This window comes from Lolium perenne, chromosome 6 (genome assembly GCF_019359855.2).
Source record: "Lolium perenne isolate Kyuss_39 chromosome 6, Kyuss_2.0, whole genome shotgun sequence".
NCBI classification, from domain to species: Eukaryota; Viridiplantae; Streptophyta; class Magnoliopsida; order Poales; family Poaceae; genus Lolium; species Lolium perenne.
In genome coordinates this window covers 185,425,997-185,451,801 of record NC_067249.2, presented here as the reverse complement: position 1 = coordinate 185,451,801, position 25,805 = coordinate 185,425,997, and the positions used below count along the sequence as shown (strand labels likewise).

Below are 25,805 nucleotides of genomic sequence, written 5' to 3'. Positions count from 1 at the left end.
GGAGATGCCTATGTCAGTAGCCACCGAGATTTGTTTGAATCGTAGAATCAAGCAAAATCTCCAATGTATAATCATACCACATCTTTATATAAGAGGTGGAGCCGAGGCCTTTCGTGTCGTACAAGTTACAAACTCCGGGAGAAGATCGAAGTCCTTCCCGTACAATTACATGACTCTTTATTCCTAATCTAGCTCTATCTTCCATATCGACAGCTATTGGGCTTCTGGGCCTTGAAAGCTTCGGGTCGTAGGCCTCTAAATATCCTCGGGTACCTTATTCGGCAGACCCATTGGGGAGGCCTATGTCAGCGCTTGTGGCGGTGGAGGCTACTCCTACGAGGCCTTCATGGCCAGTCTCATCGTGTCGTCCTCATCCACGCCTTCGTGCATGAGGGGGAGCTCATCCACCTTGCCCTCCTCCTTGGCCTTCTCCTCGAGGTACGCCAGGTAGCCGAGGTAGTGGGCGGTGCCGTCCCGCTCCTCCTCCTCCTCCTCCTCCTCGTCATCGACGTCCTCCTTCTCCTCCTTCACTAACGCGAGCGGAGCGGCATAGTTGTACTCGTTGTCACCTAGGAACCTCGCTCGGTGCCTCAGATCCCATTTGAGGTGGGCGAACGAGTCCCATATCACTTTTTTTTGCGTATATGACTTTGGCATTAAAAGAAACAACGAACAGTACAAAGCACCCCAAAAACACGAAAATTATAGCGAGATCCTTGAGAAGCCCTTCATCTTCAACCTCCAGACCATGTCGACGGAGCGTCGCCGCTGCCGCTCCTTCCTGAGTCGGTCTGACGTTGTTGGTTGTGGGCGGGAAGTCACCGAACGGGTCAAAAAGACCACATCCGTCCCAGAGACGAAGAACAAGGAAGAACTGTCGATGAAGCTCCTTGACGATCCGAAGATCCCCACAGCCAGACGAAATCCTTGAAGACCACACCACTCCCACAAGCCTCTCAATGTTGCCACCGAGATGGGGTTGAAGCCGGGCAGCCCTTATTGAATGAGACGCCGCCACCACCACCTGAGCACCGCCCCTACAAACCTTGACCCTAAAAACGAAGAACGAAGCCCTCAAAATAGGGGACGTAGTCCTCCCACCAACGAGGGCCGAGATCCACCGCGCCTCCATGGACCAAAGGCCACAGAGACGAGGCAATCAACGGTGGTGCCGGCAGGAGGCAGGATGCTGAGATCCAATCGCATGTCGCATGTCTTGGGTCTCGTAACGTTTCGCGTATGTGTCCCTCTGATGCACCAGGATTCATTCCGCGTCGGTGAGTCCCATATCACTGAGTCAAAGCCGAATGCCTGGTCCACGAGGATTTCTAGCGGTAGAAGGGCCCAGCGCCAAGCAATCTCTTGCCACCGTTCCTGTCCCTTTCGTGGCACCGGCGGCAACCCTCCGGTGTCTAAGGCGCCGGCTACCAAGGAGGTGGACGTCAGTCCACCCAGGGGCGCATGGGGTGCAACCGCGGTATAGGGCCTGGGCCACGTCGACGGTGACGAACACGCAGATGCGTGGCTCCTCCTCCTCCTCCTCCTCCTCACCTAGGGGCGCATGGCGTGCACCCGCGGTATAGGGTGCGGGCCACGTCGACGGTGACGAACACGCTTGTAATGCTTTGACTTCCACCATGGCCATGGTTGGCGGTGGAGGAGATCTTGGCTAGCTGGTGGCAATGGTGGGGCAAAAGCCGACGTCCTTAAAAAGGGACGGAATGCGTGCGCAACTTTCTAGGCGTGTGCCATCGCAAAAGCCCGGCCACCGCATGCCAGCCCTATCACTGAAGCCGAAGCGTGCCCATTGAAAGCGTCGCATCGAGTAGGCACCTAGGTGGTTAGCGATGCAGCCACGCGGGGATGGCAGCGATTTAGGTCTCGCGCCCACCGCCAAGCGGGCTCGAGTTTGAAGGACACAGACACTCAATCCGTCCGCGTTGTATCCGCACAGATGCATTCACAGCCTAAATTTAGATCAGAAATAGGTCTGCATGGACAGTCCGAGCACTTTATATCCGTTCGCGTCCGGGCGAAGAGCTAGCAGCTGTTCATCCACATCCGCTATTGCCATCGCGATCTCCACGTGCCTCCCGGCCCACCGCGGTAAAGCCATTCCATTGGCCTTGGTCAGGCGAACGTCGCCGGGGAAAAAGTTGACAGTGGTGTACCGCAGATGACCGGCGTCCGGCGAGTGGCGAGGCTGTCCGCCGGAAAACTGGTGTACGAACGGCGGCAGCTACCTTGTCCCATCCACACTGTGCTGCTCGTTGACTCGTCGGTGCAAATGCAATGCGTGAATTTTGGCTGACGCGGGACGGCCGTCGTCGCGTGGGGAATGATTCAGATGTCGCACGGCACAAAGGATGGAATATTGGTAATTTCCTGGCTGGGGTTTTCGGCAGTGGATGTCACTGTTGCCAGGTCCTCGGCACACTCTCTTTCTCTTTTTCGACCGCGAGGTCGCTCTCTTGTCCATCCCGCACTGAAGCAAGCTACTGGTAAGTTCAGTTGCGATATCGGTGACGGTCGAATCCAGTTACCCAGTATAATCAGATGTTTAACAGTATAGGTTCTCACTTCGCAGTCGATTGAAGTACTACCTTAACTTTACCAAAACAAAAGGCGCCAACTCGACAGGTTAACAAGGGCCCAAGGATTCTTTCACCGAACAGATCAAAGTCTCGTGTTACACATTTCGGATCTCTCTGGCATGTGCATATACATCCAGCACAACTGTTGGTAGTAATGATGTAGACACTGCATCAACACCTCCTTGTAACATTTTTGCCACACTGTTCGTCAACGTCTGCGTACAGACTACTGACACACAGTCAGCACTGAGATACCTACCAATTATAAAAGCCAAGGGAATGTTCACAGCACACGTATCAAAACTGGCAGATCCTTGTATCAGAGCATATATCAGCATTAAGCGTCTATATAATTCGTGTACATCAGGTGAGCATCTCTTTATGCAATGAATACAGCCGATCTGCTAATAGCTATTGACACCAGTCACTGGCACTCTGATCAGCCCTATTAAGTAGGAAAGGTCAATACATCGGCACCATTCTGGAAGGAGCATATGTAATTGCTAAAGAATGCCTGCCTAGTTTCCAGCATTTATTCCAAAAATCCGGACCTTATGCATATTCGGTAGTTTGGCAACCACCAGCACCGTAACTGCAAGAGTATTCAGAAAGAGCATAGGATGTTGGTAGTTCGTGGTGTGCAAAGCGATGAAATATCTGAAGGAAATAGAAAGAACACATGTGCAGTCAGTAACATATACGCCACCAGCACTGCAAGGGTAATATATAGGGGGAAATGTAAACATTAACAAATATAAGATGTAAGAGAAATAAAGATATATAGGGGGGAATGTAAACATTAACAAATATAAGATGTAAGAACATCATTAACCACAACCACAGGTGCTCCACCAGCACCAGCACCAGATCGTAAAGAACATCATTAACCATAGGCGGTATACAGAAGACAAAAAATATCTGGCAAGACAACTGTAGCATTGGACTATCCTAATCACATTTATTTATGGAGAGTAGGTATGGCATTCAACTGTAGATATTGTTTCAGGAAGATTCAGATATTTATGTGCTGTAACAACAAAAAACAAAAAACCACTCAAATTGGCAATATTGGAGGTTTATCTGTACATCATTCTGTTAACCATAATGCATATTTTTAGATAGACAACTACTGATTGATGTCAATGCTTCAAATAAAGCAGTTTTGTCAATGCGTCTACTTCAGATTGTTTATAAAGAAAAAAAAGAACAGCAACACATTACTGCAGAAGGCCCAGTAAGATGTGAAAACATAATCAAGAAGAGTTCATAAATCAAAGCAACAACCCACGTAGAGGTCAAAGTTTCCTTGAAGATGGCAGGACAAATGATTTAACTATTTTCAGAGCCAAGCTGGCAACTTATTTTCCAAAATTAGGGATGCAGATATTCAGAAGTGAGGAGAGCATAAATGGAAAGAACTTTTGAAACATCTAAGATGATATGTAATGAACGATCTACAACAGTTGAACAACATACTCCCTCCATCCCATAAAACTTGTCTGATATTTGTCTATATTTGGATGTATCTAGACACTAAATAGCATCTAGATACATCTAAGTTTTCACAAACCTCCGACATGTTTCATGGGACAGAGAGAGTACATGTAATGAACAGTTTTCTATTATGACATGATAAATGGCAGGGAGATCCGATATATTGCAGCAACAGTTCCTAGAGCTTCACTCTTTTGCTAAAAATAAAATAATCACTGTCAGGAATGCCAAAAGCCAACCAGATGACCAGATATATATCATGTCTCACCATCCACTGTCTATGATTGCATTTGAGCAATGTGAGCTATTAAAAGCCATGCTACGAAATATCTCTGATCCTGTGGGCAATGGTGTATGGTCCTTCCCATGGAATAATGCTAAATATTCAACTAAGAAAGTTTATTTAGCCTTGACCAGGGCTCCTGAAGCAACAGCTCCATTTAGATGGATTTGGAAGTCTCCATGCCCGCCTAAACAGAAGTTTTTTTTTTCTGGCTGATGATTAAGGACAGATGAAATACCAGAGATCTTATGAGCAGACAAGTCTATGTTGAATCAACAAAGTGTGTTTTATGTGATGAAGCTGCTAATGAAACCATGTTATGTTATATTGTGATCCAAATTCCAAGAAGAGGCTAACTTCTGACGAGCGGAGCGAGGTCCGGTGCCACAGTCTATATATATTCCATGTAAGCCGCCGCTAGGGTTTTGTCGCATCATTGTACACCCACGGCGTTTGTAAACACCACCGAAATAGTGAAGTTTTGCTGGCTGGCGCCCGTGATTTTTCCCTTGTGTGTTGCAAGGGTTTTCCACGTTAAAATCTCGTGTCCCCTGCAGTGTTTTACTTTTCGTTCTTCGTTTATTGTGCATCTCGATTATAACAACTGGTATCAGAGCCTGTGTTCTTTGGATCTAGGGTTTACGAGATGTCGTCACTGAAGTTCGATCTACCGCAGCTGGACTACACCACGAGATTTGCTTTGTGGCAAGTGAAGATGAGGGCGATTCTCGCCCAATCTTCAGATCTGGATGAAGCGATCGATGCTTTCGGCGAGAAAGCGAAGGATACCTGGACCGATGCGGAGAAGCGGAAAGACTGTAAGGCTTTATCGTTGATTCAACTCCATCTGTCCAATAATATTCTGCAGGAAGTGCTGCAGGAGAAAACCACCGCCGAGTTATGGGTCAAACTAGAGGAGATATGTTTGTCCAAGGATCTCACGGGCAGATTGCACGTAAAGATGAAGATGTTCTCGCATAAGTTGCAAGAGGGAGGTTCGGTAATGAATCACCTATCTTCCTGGAAAGAGATTGTTTCTGATTTGCAGTCTATAGAAGTTAAGTATGAGGATGGGGATTTAGGTCTTCTTCTTTTATGCTCGCTGCCTAATTCTTTCAGTAATTTTCGTGACACCATATTATTGAGCCGCGACAAACTAACTCTCGCGTAAGTTTATGATGCTCTCCAACAAAAGGAGAAAATGAAATCTATGGTGCGGGCTGAAAGTTCGTCCTCCAAGGCGGAGGCATTAGAGGTCCGTGGCAGGCCTGAGCAGCGAGATAACTACTACCACAACAACAGAGATAAGAGCAAGGGCGACAGAGGTCGCTCATAGTCCAAAGGACGTGACAAGTTCTGCAGGTATTGTAAGAAATCTAACCACAATATTGATGATTGTTGGAAGCTGCAGAACAAGGAGAAAAGGAACGGAACTTACCAACCGAAAAATAATGATGGTAATGGTAAGGCTGCCGTTGTCACCGGTAAGGGTGAGGCTGCTGTTGTTGCTGGTAATGATGGTAGTGATAGTTCTGATGGAGATTGCTTAGCTGTCTTGGCTGCATGTGTTTCACATGATGATGAATGGATTCTTGATACTGCATGTTCGTTTCATATTTGCTGTAACAAAGATTGGTTCAGTTCTTATGAGTCTGTGCAGAGTGGAGATTTTGTGCGTGTGGGGAATGACAACCAGTGCAGCATTGTTGGCATTGGTTCTGTTCAGATCAAGACCCATGATGGGATGACACGCACGTTGACAGGAGTGAAACACATACCCTCCATGGTGAGGAATTTGATCTCTTTGAGTACCCTTGATTGTGACGGGTACAAGTACAAAGGTGGGAACAAACTTTTGAAGGTATCATCAGGTTCTCTCATTATTACGATTGGTGATATGAATTCTGCGAAATTATATGTCCTTAGAGGTAGCACTTTGCACAGTATTCTTTACTCTTTGTTAGTTACGATGAATCTAGTAAGACTAACCTTTGGCATAAGCGTCTTGGACATATGAGTGAGCTTGCCATGGCAGAATTGGCAAAGAGAGAGCTAATTGATGGCTGCGATTTAGGTAAGCTTGAGTTCTGTGAGCACTGCATCTTTGGTAAGCATAAAAGAGTAAAATTTAATGTTTCCGTTCATACAAAAAAGGCATTTTAGATTATATACACGCTGATGTTTGGGGTCCATCCCGTAGAACTTCTATTGGTGGTGCTAATTACATGCTTACTATTATTGATGATTACTCAAGGAAAGTGTGGCCATATTTCTTGAAACATAAATCTGATGTTTTTAATGCTTTTAAGAAGTGCAAAGTTATGGTAGAAACCCAAACAGAAAAGAAGGTTAAGATACTCCGTACTGACAATGGTATGGAATTTTGTTCAAATGAATTTGATGAGTTTTGCAGCAATGATGGGATGGTAAGACATCATACCATTCCGTACACCCCTCAACAGAATGGCGTGGTTGAACGCATGAACAGGTGTAATATCCCAGGTATTGGGGTTACAAAAATAGAGTAAATAGATGTGTGCATTGCATTCATGCATAGAAAATCCGGGGAATTTTCGCGCTTTAAAGTAAAACAGTCCATGATGGCGAAGTTTCACTTGACCTTGATGGAATTGAAGTAGATCATCAAGTCAAGTTCTATAAACCTCAATGTGACTTTGCTAAAACTTTGTTTTGGGTAGAGATAATTTGATCTAGGGGATTAGATCAAATGGAATTAAAATCAACACAAAAACTTATTAATCAAGGATCAACTACTTTAATCTTGGAAGCAAGACAAGGAGTTCCAACTAAGAAATATATATTCTTCTCTACTACATATCATTATACAAACCTAGAGTGGTGAGAGTTCTATGTTAATTCTTAGAGAAGCCATGACAAGCTTTGAGCTAAACCTTGGATATACATCCAAGTATTCAAAACATTATCTTCAAGAGAAACCCTAGGATATTATCCAAGACAATTCCTAGAGAGATAAACCATTTATATTTAACATAGATATTGATGATCACATCAACCTCTATGGAGCCTAACCTTAGGTTAGTATTAAAGACCTTCCTAAATGAGAGAGAGCATTCATATCAATCCTAGCTTTACCTAATTAAGAATAAAGGACAACCTTTGAACTAAAGTATTAGGAGATTAACCATTTCATCTTGGAGTGGTGAGATAACCTAATATCACATGGAATAACACCATATCCTTGAATTGATAAAGTAAGGAGGAGATTAATTCAATCAAGATAGCCAAATGGAGTTTTAGACTAGATACCTAAGGAAATATTAAGTACACCATGAACTCTAGAATAAACCATTCCTTTATAAGAAAGCCCCAAGCTATGGTGTTACACTTAAGTAGCTGAGGCAACAATTGAATATGAGGGAGAGAACTATCCATATACTAGATGATTATATCATCATTGATTAAGTAGAACCCTAACTGAATATCTCAGGCATTCTCCTGGGATATAAGCTATTGAGACAACCATAGCCATGTCCACCCAAGAAACTATAAGAGAGATATTATACCCTAGTTGATCAAGACAATGCTTGATCATGGGAGTGAGAAACCTATTCAATAAGAGATACCTTAGGAAGCCAAACCTTGAACATTATAAATTGAGAGATGATCATAAACCCTAAGAACTTGAGGTAGAGATATTAAGAACAAGTGGATCATGCTTAATCCATGACCATGCTTTGGAGAAAGAGGAGAATAATCCAAATGCTAACACTTATATGACTAGTAGATCTTATTCACCACATGAAATCATAGGGGGGTCACTAGTAAGCAAATCTAGACTCATATCTCAATCCCAACTTGTGAATCACTTGGTGATCATAAGTAGAACTCTAGCACATCTATATTCCATTTATTCCTCAATTAAAGGACCTAAGAAAACTTTAGAGTAGAACTCCATACTTTATATGGTGAGAAACCATTCATCATTATAACCAAAGTTAACTATAAAAAGAAATATAACTACTTTAGTACCTTAACAATAATTGAGGATAATAATAGAAATTAATTGGCAGAAGATAAAACCAATTCTCAAATCCTTGGTAATTAGAGAAGCACATAAGATATGAAGCAAGTAACCATCTTATCATGGTTAGGGGAGATTAAACCCTAGCCAATACTCTAATGTGTCATCTCATTTCTACCACCTAGAGTTATATCTAAACCTTAGTTGGTGCATCATTTGGGTAATTACAATTATAAAACCTAAACCATATTTGAGATCCAACCCATGTGTCATTAGGTAAATAGCATTTGAACTCTAATGGTTCATGAATTAAATCCTATGCTTCAATTATAAAACATAAGAGCCACCTAATGCTAAGTCCTATAATTAAACCATATGTGTAGTGATCAAACAATTATCTTTGTAACAAGATAAACCTTGAAGGAAACAATACCTACTTAGATACTTTCAAATATAATGATAGTATTAACCTTAATAAGGGGGGTTATGATAGAAACTATATAACTGTTGACTGCCAAAACCCACCGGCGGGCAGCGACGGTCAACACAGGTAGAGCCGGGAAGAGCCTAGAGCTGCGGCTGGCTGAGACCCCTCCGAGCGACGGCCCGCAATGCTCTTCTGGTCACACGTCCGATGCGAAGTGCAAGGGCGTGCCACCTGACCTATACCTGGTCAGGAAGGTGATGGAGATGCCTCGCTTAGTTTCCTGCATGGCATACACGTAAACATTAAATACGAGCCTCGATCGGCTCTCAGGTTATCCTGTGAATCGGCTCAAGGAGCCGATCCACCCATGATTCGTACGGGGTGCACGAATATATGGTGGTCCTGCTTGATCAAGATAAAGCTAATGAGATCTACGACGATTTAGGGTTTTCACCGCATAATCGGATCATCCTACTCCAGGTTGGGCCTCGCGGCCACGCACGGTGATCGTAAGCCGATCCTAAATAAGGCCTAAAAACCAACATGAAGTTGATCCTCGGAACATCCTGTTTAGGACTTGCGAACGACACCCTACGTGCCGCTGGATCCTCCCCCCCCTTTGTAAGGCCTAACTATTGCAGATATTAAACTAATCCTTGTAGAACAAGGAGCAATCGTAACGGATCAGATCTACTAAATAATGATCAAGCGGGGTGCCGCCCCCACACCTAAGATAGGTGTGAGGGCGGCTAGACATGCAAGGGTTGCACTACGTAAGCATGCTTAAACGAAGAACAATGCTAACCCTAACACATCTATGATAACTACGTTGCTCGCCATCAAAAACGCTTCAGTACGAGCAACGCATGAACAACGTGGAGCTTGTGCTGCCTAGATCGCAAGATGCGATCTAGGCAGCATGTCGCTTACCTGATAGAAACCCTCGAGAAGAAGGAGTTGGCGATGCGCCGAGATTGGTTTGTTTTGGGTTGAACGTGAGTTGTTGTTTATTCCATAAACCCTAGATACATATTTATAGTCTAGGGGACTTTATAATTAAGGCGTGCACCTAACCGTGCACGGGTAAAACTCTAACTCCTAACTTAAGATACGATCTAATAAATTACAGATATAAGGGCAAACTAGCCCAAACTGGGTACACAAGGCCGATTCACGCATTTCTTCCACGTACATATCTTTAAGCCCACCTTGATCATGGCCATCCTCTAACTCGGTCAAATTCTGGTGATAACACATGCCCCCCTGGTTTTGGAAATAACATTTCCAAAATCATTATGCTTTCCTTTGTCGGGTCATGTCATGGCAGAGCAGAGTCGTTGCAGCATCCGTCATCATTATGCCCTGTCTTCTCAGCTCCTCTGGAAAACTCGATAGCTCTGCATCACTTCCTTGGAAACTGTAATGGCGTTAAATTTCCGCCAAGCTTCCAATTATTCAATCGTGCCGATCGATTAGCCCTCTTCATACTCTGATCTGACCATCGACCTTTCTTTCCAATCTTCTTCCCCAAGCGAGCCAATGTCGGAGCTCGAGTGGGACTTCGATCTTATGTCGGACGGCGACATGCCCCTAACCGATGAGGAGGGCGATCTCCACCTCCTCGTTGAAGGGGAACTGGAGAGCAAAAACGAGGATGACCTCTCCTCCTGGAGGAATCATACTTCCTATGATAAGGAAGAGGAAGATGAAGATACGGAGGAAGAAAAGGAGGAGGATGACTCCTCCTCCTCCACTGGACACCCGCCGGCGAAGCGCCTCCGACTTTGGGCAGATAGTGAGGATGATGATGACGATGCAGAGGAAGAATGCTCCAGTCGAGGGCTAGAGCAGCGGTGACGAGGAATTCTCCGGAAGCAGCGCCGGTGACAGCTACGATGCTGACGACGAGGGCAGCGAGGACTAGTGACATAGCATCAGTAAGATGCGAGTAATCGGCTCTTCTTCTGTTCCCCTTTGAGCAATCGGCTCTTCATTGTAACAAACCCTCCTCTGTTAACGAAGAAGTATTCTCCAATCAATTGTTTTGCCGATGGTCAAAGTCACACAATCTCCAAAAAGAGCCGATGGCACCGCATCGGTCTCCATTATAAAAACACGAGGAACGTCGACCTAGCCGCCCTTCCAAACGGTAACCTGCGACCTCCATCTGAAAAGGCAAACTCAGATCCCCAAATCGCCGCCTGAGCAATTCCAACCCACAACCACCTACACAGATCTCGACCACGCCGCCCCCAGCTCCTTCAACGCATCCCATGGCGGAATCATCCAACACCGATACCACGGCTTCCGGACTGAAGGTAATCCTCAACCTCCTCTCGCCGTTCGACTCGACATGAGATTAATGGCAAACACCTGAATTAATGTTTCGCTCCGCTACTAATTTAGGCTTCAGATATCCTTCTGCCACACCCTTCTCTCGCAAATTCGATGTGCCTCGGTCCTCGTTCTTCCGAGAGTCCTGCCCTGTTAATTTCGTGCGAAGCTAACAGAATCCCCTTTGTGAGCCAAAACCTAGATCTAACTTCCTGGGCCGACTGCCTACGAGCCTGGCCTAATCCTCCTGAAGGTTGGGTGGCATGGTACAATAGAGTATCAAAATCCCACTATGCCACTTGGGAAACCATAGGGATAGCCGATGCCCTGTCATTATCATTGTCTCCTCTTGAGAAGAATGAGAACATCCTGAAAACCATCGGCTACTTCTGGTCTGATGCACTGAACTGCTTTATGTTTGGTCATGGCCCTATGACACCAACCCTGCTGGATGTGGCCATGATCACAGGGCTAGACATTGCATCCCCCAGCCCTTCTGCATTCAAACTGCCAAAAGTCCCTTTCACTCTCTCCTCTAAAAAAGAGTGTACCAGCTGGGGTGCCTACCTCAATCGTTACATGAAAAACAAAGGCCCCGTGACAGAGAGGGAGCACACAGCCTTTCTGAATTTCTGGCTGGAGCACTTCATATTCTGCGGCCCATCACTCGCTCCCACCAAGGATTACCTCTCCCTGGCCTATGAACTTGCTAAAGGCACCCAACTCGGCCTAGGCAAACTATTTCTTGGAGAGATTTATCGATCCCTTCAACTGATGTCTGTCAAACTGTTCTCTCGAAAAACAGTCAAAACTGGCGGCCCCTGGTGGTTCATTCAGTTGTGGGCCCAACTATACTTCCAAAACCAAATTCCAGACTTCCCATCACTGACCACCTGCACCTTTCCGGATGTGAATGGAAAGGAAATTCGATGCACCAGCTACGGCCAATCCCTATATGGTCTCCCGGGCAGCAGGCTGATCCCCAAGGAAGCGACGGGGGTGGTTTAAGATTTTCTTCCAAGGTTTGGACAACCCCTGTTCAATCCTTATCTTGAATCGGCAAACTTTGAAAACCCGAGTCTCTTTCCGATTGGATGACCTTGCCGATGGCCTTGACACACGGCATTTGTACTCCATCATGATTCGTCCTTGCTTCCTCCCTGTTGGCATGAGTACCTCGAACCGGATCACAAAGCCCGGTTATGAGTGCTACCAACCGGTAGTGGCAGCCCGACAGCTTGGTCTCGGACAGGTGCCTCCACACTTCTTCTTACACCATCGGCAGTAGAGCTGACCTGCACGACATCCTTCTTGCCCAAAGGTGTTATACCTTCTTTGATGCTTTGGCCATCCCAATTCCTCACGACCTCCGCTTCTCCTTCACTACCGATGGTTTTGAAACTTGGTGGTCTATGTGGAAGACCCACGTCTTCAGGAGGGCTCTAGGACCGCTGCTGAGAGAGCTTGACGCCGAGTATGACATCCCTGCAGACCAGGTATCATTACTTAAGCATTTCCTGTATCCGCCTTATGGTGATTGTCTGTGACCTAACTCTTTCTCCTGGCAGCAACAAGATGGTCCGGCTCCCACACAAGCTGACGGTTCCCCTTTCGTATTCCTCCCTCCTGCACCAGTGGTTCTCTTCTGCCAGAGCTCGCCACCCCTGAAGAAAGTCATAATGCAGGGTCAGCCGATTTCACCGAAATCGGCTCCCAAGAGTAAAGCATCTTCGGGGCCGGTTGCCCCCCGAGCCTCGACTCAGGCGAGGACGGCGGTGAGGAAGGTGGCTGCCAGAAAAACCCTGAAGCGTAAAGCTCCGGCTCAAGAAAGCTTGCGTGTAAGTTGGTTCAGACCCTGCAGACACTTGTCCGCTTTCAAACATTTGTTTAAAATACGCTCGTGTTCTTTCCTACAGCCCTCCACTGAAGGAACCTCCAGCGGGGCCGAGGAAACCAGTCAAGGGGACTCAAGCTCGGGTAATTCCGAGAGGTCCACCACCCAAAGCCAGACGGCTTCACCAGCGCCGGCTTTCAAGAAAAGGTCGATCACTGAACCTCCTGCCCCCCAAGCCCCGAGCAGATCGGGGTCACGCACAAAGCGCCGCTGCGTCAAAAGGGCTCGCAAGAACCCACGAGCCTCTTCATCAAGCCAGGAGGTTTCAAATGTAATCATCTTCTTGATCATACTTCATGCTTTCCCGTCGTTACGTATGGATCGGCTAATCACTTCCTCTTGCAGGCCGAAGAAACTTCTAGCGGAGACGTTGAGGAGATACAGATGCCGTCCGCCACTCTGGACCTGGCCACCTCGGCGGTGGCGGCTGCCCAAATGGTTGACCCATCTCAGTCCACAGAAAAGCCGATCGTCACTGCATCGGCTGTTCCCCCTTCCTTGGGAGAGGTATGTCTCTCCTCCTTGGCTCCATCAATTCCACCATTGCCTGCTAAACTCACTTTGTTTGCCCTACCAGGGTTGTGATCTCTCGAGCTTGCTTACGTTCGACCCCAAATCCATCGAACCAACTTCTTCCAAGGCAAGTGGGGAGCCGATCCCTAGTACGGTCCGTGGTCCACTCCAGCGTCTCAAAGACTTGCTTTCTGCCCCAACTGAGACTCTGATTGAAGATTCCGAGGAAGCCAAAGGCATTCTCGAGGATATCCAGCTTCATCTTCCTATGACCCTGCAAGTGAAGCTCTGGCCCGCTGTTACCCTGCCGGTCTTTAAGTCAAGGGTGCAATCGGCTCGCCAAAGGATTACTCTTCGCCACTCCCAACTTCCGCTGAGAGCCGATATTGCCGAAAAGTGTCGACGGCTCAATGAGAAGAAGGCTGCTCTGGACGCCAAGACGGATACTTCTGCCACTCGCGCCGAACTCGAGACCCTGCGCAAGGAGCTGGAGGATCTTGAAGAGAGGGTAAGGGTGACCAAACAGCTCATCCAGGACAAGGAAGCCCTTGTTGCCCGTTATCAAGACGAAGCAAAAGGCCTCACAGCCGATCTGAAGACCGATCTGGCTGAAATCCGTACCCTGAGCAATCAGCTAGTGACGGGTAAGGACGAGGATGACAAGGCTGAGATCGCTGAGGCGGATCGCGTCCGTATCGACGCCGTTCTCGCCCTCGGTGTGTTTCTTCAGTAGGGCCTTCAGAGACAGATGATGTTTCACTGGACTGGATCTTTCTGTACTTGCTACAAATTTTTTTTTACTGGCCGATTTTCCATCGGCTCCTGACATTTTCTTACCCATGTGTCTGTCTGCTAACCATATGCCTCCCCCGAGCCGAATCTGACAGGTGACTGCAGATATCGGCTTTGTATTATGCCAATGCGCTATACTCGTACCTCGGCTCCGTTGGGATTCGTGTAGCCGACGTGGCCGCCGTTCGTTAAATCACCGTTGAAACCAAGCAGACCGTGTAGTGAGGATAATCTTGGCCGACTCGCTGGATCGAAGCGCTCCATGAAGGTTTCGTAATATCCCTCGTGTAATCCTGGAGCACTAGGCTCCGTCGGGAGGACGAGCATCGTGTTCGTACCGGCCGATGTCTCGTTATCGGCTTTCCTTTGCTCGATGTCCCACCGGGCGTGCCAGAATGTGTTGACTGCCAAAACCCACCGGCGGGCAGCGACGGTCAACACAGGTAGAGCCGGGAAGAGCCTAGAGCTGCGGCTGGCTGAGACCCCTCCGAGCGACGGCCCGCAATGCTCTTCTGGTCACACGTCCGATGCGAAGTGCAAGGGCGTGCCACCTGACCTATACCTGGTCAGGAAGGTGATGGAGATGCCTCGCTTAGTTTCCTGCATGGCATACACGTAAACATTAAATACGAGCCTCGATCGGCTCTCAGGTTATCCTGTGAATCGGCTCAAGGAGCCGATCCACCCATGATTCGTACGGGGTGCACGAATATATGGTGGTCCTGCTTGATCAAGATAAAGCTAATGAGATCTACGACGATTTAGGGTTTTCACCGCATAATCGGATCATCCTACTCCAGGTTGGGCCTCGCGGCCACGCACGGTGATCGTAAGCCGATCCTAAATAAGGCCTAAAAACCAACATGAAGTTGATCCTCGGAACATCCTGTTTAGGACTTGCGAACGACACCCTACGTGCCGCTGGATCCTCCCCCCCTTTGTAAGGCCTAACTATTGCAGATATTAAACTAATCCTTGTAGAACAAGGAGCAATCGTAACGGATCAGATCTACTAAATAATGATCAAGCGGGGTGCCGCCCCCACACCTAAGATAGGTGTGAGGGCGGCTAGACATGCAAGGGTTGCACTACGTAAGCATGCTTAAACGAAGAACAATGCTAACCCTAACACATCTATGATAACTACGTTGCTCGCCATCAAAAATGCTTCAGTACGAGCAACGCATGAACAACGTGGAGCTTGTGCTGCCTAGATCGCAAGATGCGATCTAGGCAGCATGTCGCTTACCTGATAGAAACCCTCGAGAAGAAGGAGTTGGCGATGCGCCGAGATTGGTTTGTTTTGGGTTGAACGTGAGTTGTTGTTTATTCCATAAACCCTAGATACATATTTATAGTCTAGGGGACTTTCTAATTAAGGCGTGCACCTAACCGTGCACGGGTAAAACTCTAACTCCTAACTTAAGATACGATCTAATAAATTACAGATATAAGGGCAAACTAGCCCAAACTGGGTACACAAGGCCGATTCACGCATTTCTTCCACGTACATATCTTTAAGCCCACCTTGATCATGGCCATCCTCTAACTCGGTCAAATTCTGGTGATAACAATAACCCTAATACATTTGAGCTCACATAAAATCATGTGCAAGTAACCAATTCCCCAAATGAAAGTCAAGTCCTAATACAACCTCTGAAATACTTTAAGTTGAAAGAATCAACTCCAAATTTCCAAACAGAATTGATTCACAAGATAAATGGAAATTAAAATGGGAGCATAAATCATGCTTAATTAAAATTTGCAATAAAGGTTCACATATATTAAGTGCTCATTCAAAAACAATTCAGTGTTACAATGATCCTTTATTTAGTCCTAATGAAATTCAAATTATCAAATACCTGCAAAATAGAAAAACATTCAGAATTGAATTAAAAATAGAATTCAGTAAATGAAATAGAAAATAGAAAAAGAAAACAAATAAAAGAAAAGGAGAGACTTACCTGGCTGTGCAGTCCGTGGAGCAGCCCACCATTACAGCCCAACAGCAGCCAAGCCCAACCCAGCAGCCGGAGCCAGCACAGCCCAATACCCCTTCGTCTTGTTTTCGCACAGGTGGAGACCATCGTCTTCGTCCATCACTGCAAGCTGCTCGCTGTCGACTCGACGCCGTCTGGCCACGCCAAGATCCTCGCCGCCGCTCCCTGGCGTCTATAAAGCTGAATGTGCCACCGCCAGACGAACCCTAACCCTAGAATCCCCTCTCTCTGCTCAATTTTCTCTCTAGGCCGAAACCCTAGCTAGCCCGGCCATCTTCAACGCCGCCGGTAGGAACCTCCCCAAGCCCCGCCGTGGCCACCATCATCCTCACCATCCTCGACTTGATCACCGTGCACAAGGAATCGAGTTGAAACGTCCTTAATCGACCGTGCCTGGCCGTCTTCCCCGACGCCGGCATCGAGCAATCTCGGCGATTGCGACCTCCTCTTGCCTCGCCGTCAAGCCCGGCGTGTTCACGGTGAGTCACTGACTCTCCAGAGCATCTTGGCTCCTCTTATAGTGCTCCATCGCATACTAGCACCATAGGACCGTCTCCGCCGCCGCAGCACTTCATCGCCGGCCATGCTCCGGTGGTCATCAGCGGGCGGCGCGGGTACCAAAATGCTCACCGTAACGTTCTGGTTCGATTGATATGAGTAGTCCATCCGCGTATGCCCGGGAACGGCGGCTTTGTCGCCGAGTCCCGCCGGCAGAGAGCTTCCCCGCCATGCTCCCGATTTTGACTTGGTCCACGCCAGCGTGGCAGCCAGCGTGGATCCCTGGTCCACCAGTCAGTCACACGGGTAGAACTCCACTGGTACATTTAATCTGTTCCATTTAAATTTAATTTCAGTAAATTACTGCAACTTCAAATAAATTTAAAAAATCCAATTTAAATCAGAAAAATATAAATGAGATATTAAAATTCTTAGAAAAGAAAACTCTATCCAATAAAAATATAATATGAAATTTTTATTTTTAATAAAAATTCAATTATTTAATACTTGTTAAATATGCCTTTAATTTTAATTCCAAATTCAATTAAGATTCAATAATTAAGAAAAACTTCTAAAATTAATAAAAACCAGTAATAAAATCAGAAAAATATTAAAACTAATTTCCTTTGCTTATAAATTATTAAATCCTTAATAGGAGGAATTTAAACCCTAATTGTCCTAATTATTAATTGTTCTAAAATAGAAAAAATGCCAAATCCAATATAATTTTATTTAAAAAATTATTAATAACTTTAACTTTGCAAACAAGTTATTAATTCAAGAATTTTAGGGTAATTAGGAATCCTAGTTCCATAAGGGAGAAAACTAGAAACCTATCATTTCATGAGAAACCCTAAAACCCTAACTCCAGTGGGAACCCTAGTTCCATTATTACATGTGAACCCTAATTTGCTTCTAACCTAAAACCAAGGTTAGAACATGTGATCATGGTACTTTATTTCAAATCATAGAGCCATCATTAGCAACTAAAAGACATACCTATGTCCACATAAAATGTAGAACCCTATCACTAGCAATTTAGTATTCCATGTATGCATATCACTAAACCTAGTTGATCAAGTAGGATCAACCAAGTTTAAACCCTAGCTTCTATTGTCAAAACCATCATCCTTATTCATCCATGCTTAGCATCACACCATTGTGATGAACCCCAATAGCATCTAGGCCCAATATTTATCATTACATAACCATAGTCCACTGAACCCTACAAATACTTCATAATTATGAACCACCCCATTTAGGAGCCAATTATTCTTTACTTAATAGAACCAACAGTAAAACCTAGACCACTTCAACCCTAATTGATATACTTCTTATTATTTAAGAAGTATGTTCTTCAAAAGTTATTCTTTTGAAGAAAATAAGGAAATCATCATCAACCCTGCTTATAAGGACCTATAAACCTAGCCAGCTATCACTAGCAAGATAAACCCACCTTGACAACAACCATGTATAATGAATTGCTTAGGATGCCTAGGCTTATCTCAACCTTACAAGCCCTAGTTGCTGATGAATCCAACTATGTTGTGATCCATCTTATACTTACTCCAGAAACTACTTGGAACCAGAATAAATTATAGCAATCCACAAACCTAATTACCATACTTGTTCTTTATCAAATTACATGTTCTTCAAAAGTTATTCTTTTAAAGTATATGATAATTAATCATTAACCATGCCATAAAGTACCAAAACTGACCACTGTTCTTTACTTGTTAACATTATGCCAATTATCATTCTTTGTGTGCTCAATTGATTATTATGCTTTATTATCTACCTGTTTATAATACCAAGTAAATCACACCTGAATAAGAACCTTGTATGTGAATCACTCTAAAAGTGCAACACACCCTAAACCAATCATTACAACTTACTGATCCTAAATCATCGGGGTTAGGTCACGCTTAGAACGATTGCATCTCATACTTATGCATTACTGCATCCTTGCCAATCTTTTAAACATCGTCCTTACCGGACGATGATGCTATTTCAGAATTTGGAGTTACTACGTATCGAAGGCCTTGTCTGCATAATCTTGCAGTCAAGAAAGGCAAGTTCATCACTTGCTCATGTCATTTGAGTACTTTTATCAAATTACTTGCAAAGTACTATGATTATCACTATTGCATAAAAACCAAAACCACTATTTTCATAACTATGAATATGACTATGTGGTGGGCAATGGAACCATGGATTGTGTTGATATGGTGGAGGTTCCATTGCAAGGGTTTATATCCATCTAGGATTTAACAACAAATGTCTTGATGATTCTTGTGCCGTAATAACCGTGTTAACCATAAGATCTGAAATGGGACGGACTAGTCAATCGTATTTCCACCTCTTGTACATCAACGGATGCGCTTACCGTAGCAGTTGTATCTTGCGGAGCAACTTGTGGGTGGGGAACCCATTCTAAGTCCCCACGGTTATGCTGTGCATACCGTAGCGGTTGCGGCTTGCGGAACAACTTGAGGGTGGGGATCCCACTCTAATTCCCCACGGTAATGTGGTCTATGATGGGTTGCAGCTACCGGCGAAGGAGTTTGGTTCGATCCCAGACTGTTGTCGTGGTCGGGGTCCGTCCTTAAATGGTGTAAGTGGACCGATGAGGACCCAGGCTCGGGGTTTGCAACAACGGGTGGGTGTGCGAGGTAGCGGAGGAATATGATTGGCTATGACCTTATACCGGGCCTCACACCAAAGGAAGTGTGGACGAGAACTAGACTCGGTTGGCACCAAGGTTAAGATCTCTTATGGGTAAAGCAACACACCTCTGCAGAGTGTAAAGAACCGTGACCTGTCACTCCCTGTTCCGGGATATGGGCTGCGAACGCTTGGAAAGGAGCTCCATGAAGTTCTAGTAAACCGGTGAAGGCTGACGGACATAGTTCTTCTGAATAAAAGCAACCTTTTGAAGAAATGGTTATGAAAACCTGCATTGGTATTAGACTTTCTGGTCTAATGCTGTAGCTAGTGCATTAAACACCTCTTTCCTATAATGAACTTGTTGAGTACGCTCGTACTCATCCCACTCTTAAATCCCCTGCTTAGATATGGAGGCATCGAAGGAGGATCCACAGTGCAACTCGAAGGCCGAGGAGTCAACAGCTACTTCAAGAGATAAGACCCTATCAGAGGAGTCAGATACCACATCCATCAAGGAGAAAACCTAGTTCAGACATAGAAGGGAACTAGCTTCCTAAACCTAGCTCCTAATTAGCTAAAATATATTCTTAGCCTCTATAGCTAGTTAAATACTCTACAAATAGAGTTCGTGATAAGATTAGACTACGAGTCATTCTTCGGGAGTTTATTTGCAGTTTTACCTCATTGTAAAGTAGGAGGCTGTGATGATCTTATGTAACAGAGTCGATGTTGTAAATTCTATAGACATACCTTGGACCCGCATATGTTTCTGTTGTACCACTCTGAGCGATATCTCTACTATTAAGAGCAAACTGGTGAATGCCTGGTGTCACATTTTCAGGATGGACAATAATACCCTCACATCTTTATCCTACCAAGATGATTTATCTCAACGCAATCTTTAAAAAAAACTGCGCGCGGCACTTCCTCCACTCAAACCGTAAAATTTGTTTCTCATGCTCCCTATTATTCTCAACCACGCAAGCGCCAAACTCGGCCAAGTCCAAGACCTCGCAAGGAACAGGAACCCACCCTCCTCCGCATCCACTGCACAGTCCACCCTGCTCTAGCTGACCGCGATATCTGGAGGGCCTCCGCCCCAGTCTATGGCGAGATCTGGAGGGAAGGGCCCTAAACAGGCTGAGCCTGGAGCGGGTTGTGGCGTCGCGCGCTCTCCGCGATGAAGGCCAGCGCCAGCAGAGACCTCCTGCTCTCGCGTGCTCTTCGAGGGGTTCGCCCTCCACCGCCTCCCGAAGCTTGGCGCTGACGACCTCGCGACGGTCCGGATCAAGGTGTCTCCCCAGTCCTCTCGACGCGGCGGCGTAGGTACGACCCCTCCCTCCGTTCGTCCTCCTCCCACTAACCACCAAGGCCCATTCCATCTCTCCCATGGCGCCCCATCCCCACCTCACCAGCCTCACCTCATCTCATCTCCGAGGCGGAAGAAATTGACCGGAGTTAGGTGGAGAAGCTAGACCACGTCGGAGCGTTGGATTGGAGGCCGACGACAGGCGTTGTACTATAGGCGAAAGAACATACAAGGCAGCCACAAGTCGGGCCAACCGGACACTCGTGGCATCGGCACCAGCGCACGAATTTCTTCTTACCACGGCATGTTCAGGTTTCTCAATGTAGTGCTTGTGTTTTCTGAATTGCACAAGGTCATTTTATCTACTTAAAAAGTTTGAGTTGCTAATTATGAGATGGATTTCCTAATACTTATACTCTCTGCCCTCTAATGTCAGATTGAAATCCCACGAGCATGCTAAGAAGTTGACAATGGTATCAGGTACCGTATAAAGTAGCAACCTGTTTTTCGTTGAAAGTGAATTGTCAATAAGTCTTAGTTACTTTTCTAAGTAGGAGTACGTCAGATGTATTTTCTAAGTAAATTAGAATTATGATATAGTTGAAAAATCGAGGAATGGTATATTTCTTTTGGGAGCTTTGAAACAGCAAGGACTTGTCCTACTTCTAATTATGAAAACCCAAACCCTAGGACTGACCAAGCATTCTATGATGTTTTGTTATACACAAGTCTCACAAATGTCATGAAAAACACTTTTTTTTTTTGAGTTAGCATGATCTGTAGTTATTTATTTTAGAATCTCACTGAAGTAGTTTTTTCTCTTACTAATGGTGTAAATGGTTCTTTTACCATGTTGTGCATCATTTTTAGGAACGTCTAATCATGCTAATATAGGACGAATCAGTTATTACTACTTTGCTTTTTTATATTACCTGCATTGCTTGCCACTTGCAACTTTAGTTTCTTTCATTGACATTAACATATGGAAAAGTAAAAATGTAGTCAAATGGTGGATTAATTTTACTACAGTAGTTTGTCTGATTTATCCATGCTATAAAATGGGAATTAAACAGGTTAACACTTTTATTGAGTAGGAGGTTTCTAAGGGACAAACTCAAGACAATTTATACCACACCTTTAACTGGAGTAGCTTAAAAATAAATATCCTTCCACTTCATGTTGCCAACCAACATAGGAGATAATTCATGCATTTGAATATTGTAAGTGTTGTAGTAGTTTGGGCAGTTTATTGGTCTATCTTTTCTGTTGAAATTCTTTGATGATTTCCAAGCATTGGTTTCTGCAATTCTGGAACCAATTTTCTACTTGTCGTTAAAATTCCATGTGAGAACTGCACTTTCATGCTTTAATTTGTTGGATTGGTATTCACAACTTTCTTCAGGGAAAATTGCTGAACCAAAAAAAGCTTCATGGGATCCTTAGTGCGTATAGTATAAGTTCTTCAAACTAATTCATGTATTTTATGGATAGTGTACTGTTTATCACAGAAATTCAGCAGACTCATATACTTTTCAACCCGAATAATATTGAGTCTTCTTAACAGATAAAGAATACTGGTGATGTAGAACACGCATTTCCTACTGTATAGCCCAAACACACATTTTAAGTATCTCTTGCAAGGTATGAAGTTACTGTCACACCATGGTGCCAGGGTTGAAGTTTTTCCAGTGGATGGCCTGGTTCAGATATCTCTGTCTATCCCCTTGCATTCATGCTCTTATTGTGTAATAGTGAAGTCATCTAGCACCTTGATGGGCAAATGGTCCAAGGTGTCGTCACTAGAATAGTGGTGTAATTTCATATGAATGGTGATATTATTCTGTCGGCAATAGAATGGTGGTATTATTTCCCCGGGAATAGCAGTGTACTTACCTTTCTTGCAATTTTGACTTTGACCTCTGCACTCATCTATCAAAATGACAGGCCCTATTCTCAGTTGAGAAACATAAGAAAAGAATTCATGTTCACAATATCATATTGTTTATGCAAATTAGTAGATACAAAGAAGGCAACTAATTGACTTGATTCCTGTTAAGAGGTAAAGCTAAACTGGAGGCAGAGTAATGCGTAAATGCATTACCTTTGGCAAACTTCTTACTTAACAGGTTTGAAGTGAACAGAACGCCACTACGAGGAGGGTTACTTTTTCTTGAATTCCTGGTACTCGAAAACACACACTTACGTTTTGCATCAAGTCTTAGTCAAGAACTGTCTTGATGGGCAAAATATACTTTTATATGTGTGCGTACTTGGTGGTCAAGCTACTGCATCTCTGTCTAAAATATGAAGCTTGCTGATTGTCTCAAAGAAGATACTTATTTGTTTACTTCTGGCGCTCCTCGTGTTGTCTAAAATAATTTAGTTTGCAAAGATGTGAGAAGGAGAACCTTGAATATCAATTTTGCAGAACGGTGTAAGTATCAGAGTAGAACCACAAAGTCTCAATATGACTACATCTGTTTTCAGATCATCTTCTATGTTGTTAAAGTGTGCCTAGCTATCTATTTACAACCTGACTTATTCCATCCAGCAAGATCCTCTCGATTCCCACCAATTACAACTCCTTGCTCCAAAGCATATTCTCTAAGTAACGAAGGGCGCATCCATTGTGGCAAAGACATAATGCACACTACAGGAATTCCGCCTTTTCCTTGGAGATTGCAACTTGCTTTCATATAGATGGATAGAGCCCGGAAATTCGTCTTGGCTCCCGGGAGCATTTGCTCCCGGATTTTTGGGGAGCAAATTTTCTTTTTCAAAACTTTTCAAAAAATTTCGAAAAAAATCATGCACGTACCTGACCATGGTACGCACCACCTTGTGAAATTTCGCTGCGAAATGTCATCGTATGCGTCCTGGGAAAAAATGACAAATTTCCAGATCTGAGATTCAAATTTTTGGATCTCATTTCTGACAAATTTGTCATTTTTTCCCAGGGCGCATAGGATGACATTTTGCAACGAAATTTTACACGGTGGTGCGTGCCATGGTCAGGTACATGCATGATTTTTTGCGGATTTTTTTGATAAGTTTTCGATTTGTTCTGATTTTTTGAAAAAACCGGGAGCAAATGCTCCCGGGAGCCAAATCGCCGCTCCGGATAGAGCCACTGAGTACGTTCAGCTCATATAATTGATGTTTCAGTTATGCGATATGTAATAGAGTTCATAATTCTTCGTGAAAGGAATTAGAGAAATTAGAGTTCAAAATAATGGATCTTACAAAATAATGTTATATTATTCTCTCTCATGTGATTGGTTCAGAAAAAGGAAAAAAAAAGAAGTTCAAGTCGACGATTTGAAATCTGATTTTTTAATCGGTGTAACTTAGTTTGAAGTTAATTTATATACCCTTATTTTATTTACAAAGTTAGTTGTCTGAATGTATCTTCGAAATGCAGAAACTATTTTGATAATTTATCTCATTGTTCAAATGTTGTCCCTTTTTCTATTTGTCATTCTTTAGAATTCCTCGTACGATCGCAAGCCAATGCAATCAAAAGGAACTGAAACATCACCGGGTTGAAGGAATATCTGAACTTTTCCGAAAACAATTGAGTTTTACACAATCAACAATTTTACATTGTAGGCTATTAAAATTTCAAATTCACGTTAGTGAATATATCTTAGTTAATAAGAGTTAGTAATTATTCTAAAAAAAAAGATAAGTAATTATGCCTATGACGTCCAGTTATATCTTTTTTTTTATCAAAATACACTTCCTTGAAAGTTGAATCTCACTGTTTTTATAATACTATGTAGCTATCAATCATTTACATAATATAATATTTACATGTGTGTGGTAAAAATGTCACTTGATGGGCCGTAGTGACAGGAGCATTCAACTAGGCCCGCGTTTTCATTTTCGCCGTGGCAACAAATGATGTGTGCGAAAAATGCATAGAGTGGACGGCCTCCGTGGAGCCCGTTTATGATTTTTTTGAAAACAACATTTTAAAAGTTTCAAAAAAAATCTGAAGAGAAATTCTGTATGTTGATGATTATGTATTCTATGGTTCTGCCAAATCTCAATGGGAAATGACAAAACGATCTAGGAATTTTTCGAATTTTACAGTGTTCATGACACACATCTAGAAATTTTTCATTTTTTACACCACCCGGGATACTTAATATTTCACATTTGTATTTTGCACTCATGTAGAAATCATCATTATGTATATCTAAGATTTTTTTTTAGAATTTGTTACAACTTCAAAATGTTGAATTCTATCTTTTTTCTGAAAAACCAGCTACATGGAGCCCATCCACCATATTGGTGCTTTCTCTGGGGCTATAAGAGCTTCCACAATAGGACGCTTAATTAAAGACGGGCGACATGATTAGAATTCTACTCTATCGATAGTTACAACCTTTAATCATCGACGCCGGACGCAAATACAATTGTTGGGCGCTATCTGATTTTTTTACTTGCGTTTTGGAGATCGCAACTATTCAACATCGCTAATTAGCGACTAGACCAAGTGCCCTGCATTAATCGGTGAACGCTTAGCTATATATTAGCTATATATTTTATTCCAATGATTTATTTTTGTTTCGTAAGTGTCTAACTAAGCGCTCATTCGCTGTGGATCTAAGAGGCCCGTGTTTTCATATGTATTGTCGGGCCATTTTCATCTGTCAAATGAAATGTCGTTTTCATCTACTATATGAACTACCCGTTACAGCTAGACATATGAACTATCAGACTATAACATAGCTAGACATATGAACTATCGGGCTATAACATGCCTGGGCTATAACAGGCCCGCGTTTTCATTTTCAATGAGCCACCATATAAAGATGTGCATTGAGATAATAATAATAATGAATTTTTGACGTAGCATAAATTTTGCATTTTACAATTATGTCTTTTAGTCCCATACATATGAATTTTACCAATTAGATAAATTTGTTAAGCCGTGGCGAAGCACGGGCATTCAACTAGTAATACTAGTGGAACGTTGTTTCATTGGTGTT

The 25,805-nt window shown here is 44.0% G+C and overlaps 1 pseudogene; it reads right to left on the bottom strand.

Annotated features, from left to right (window-relative positions):
• Positions 1-3,112: 3,112 nt before the first annotated feature.
• LOC127306704 (uncharacterized) overlaps positions 3,113-25,805 on the bottom strand; it is an 84,178-nt pseudogene continuing 61,485 nt past the window's right edge.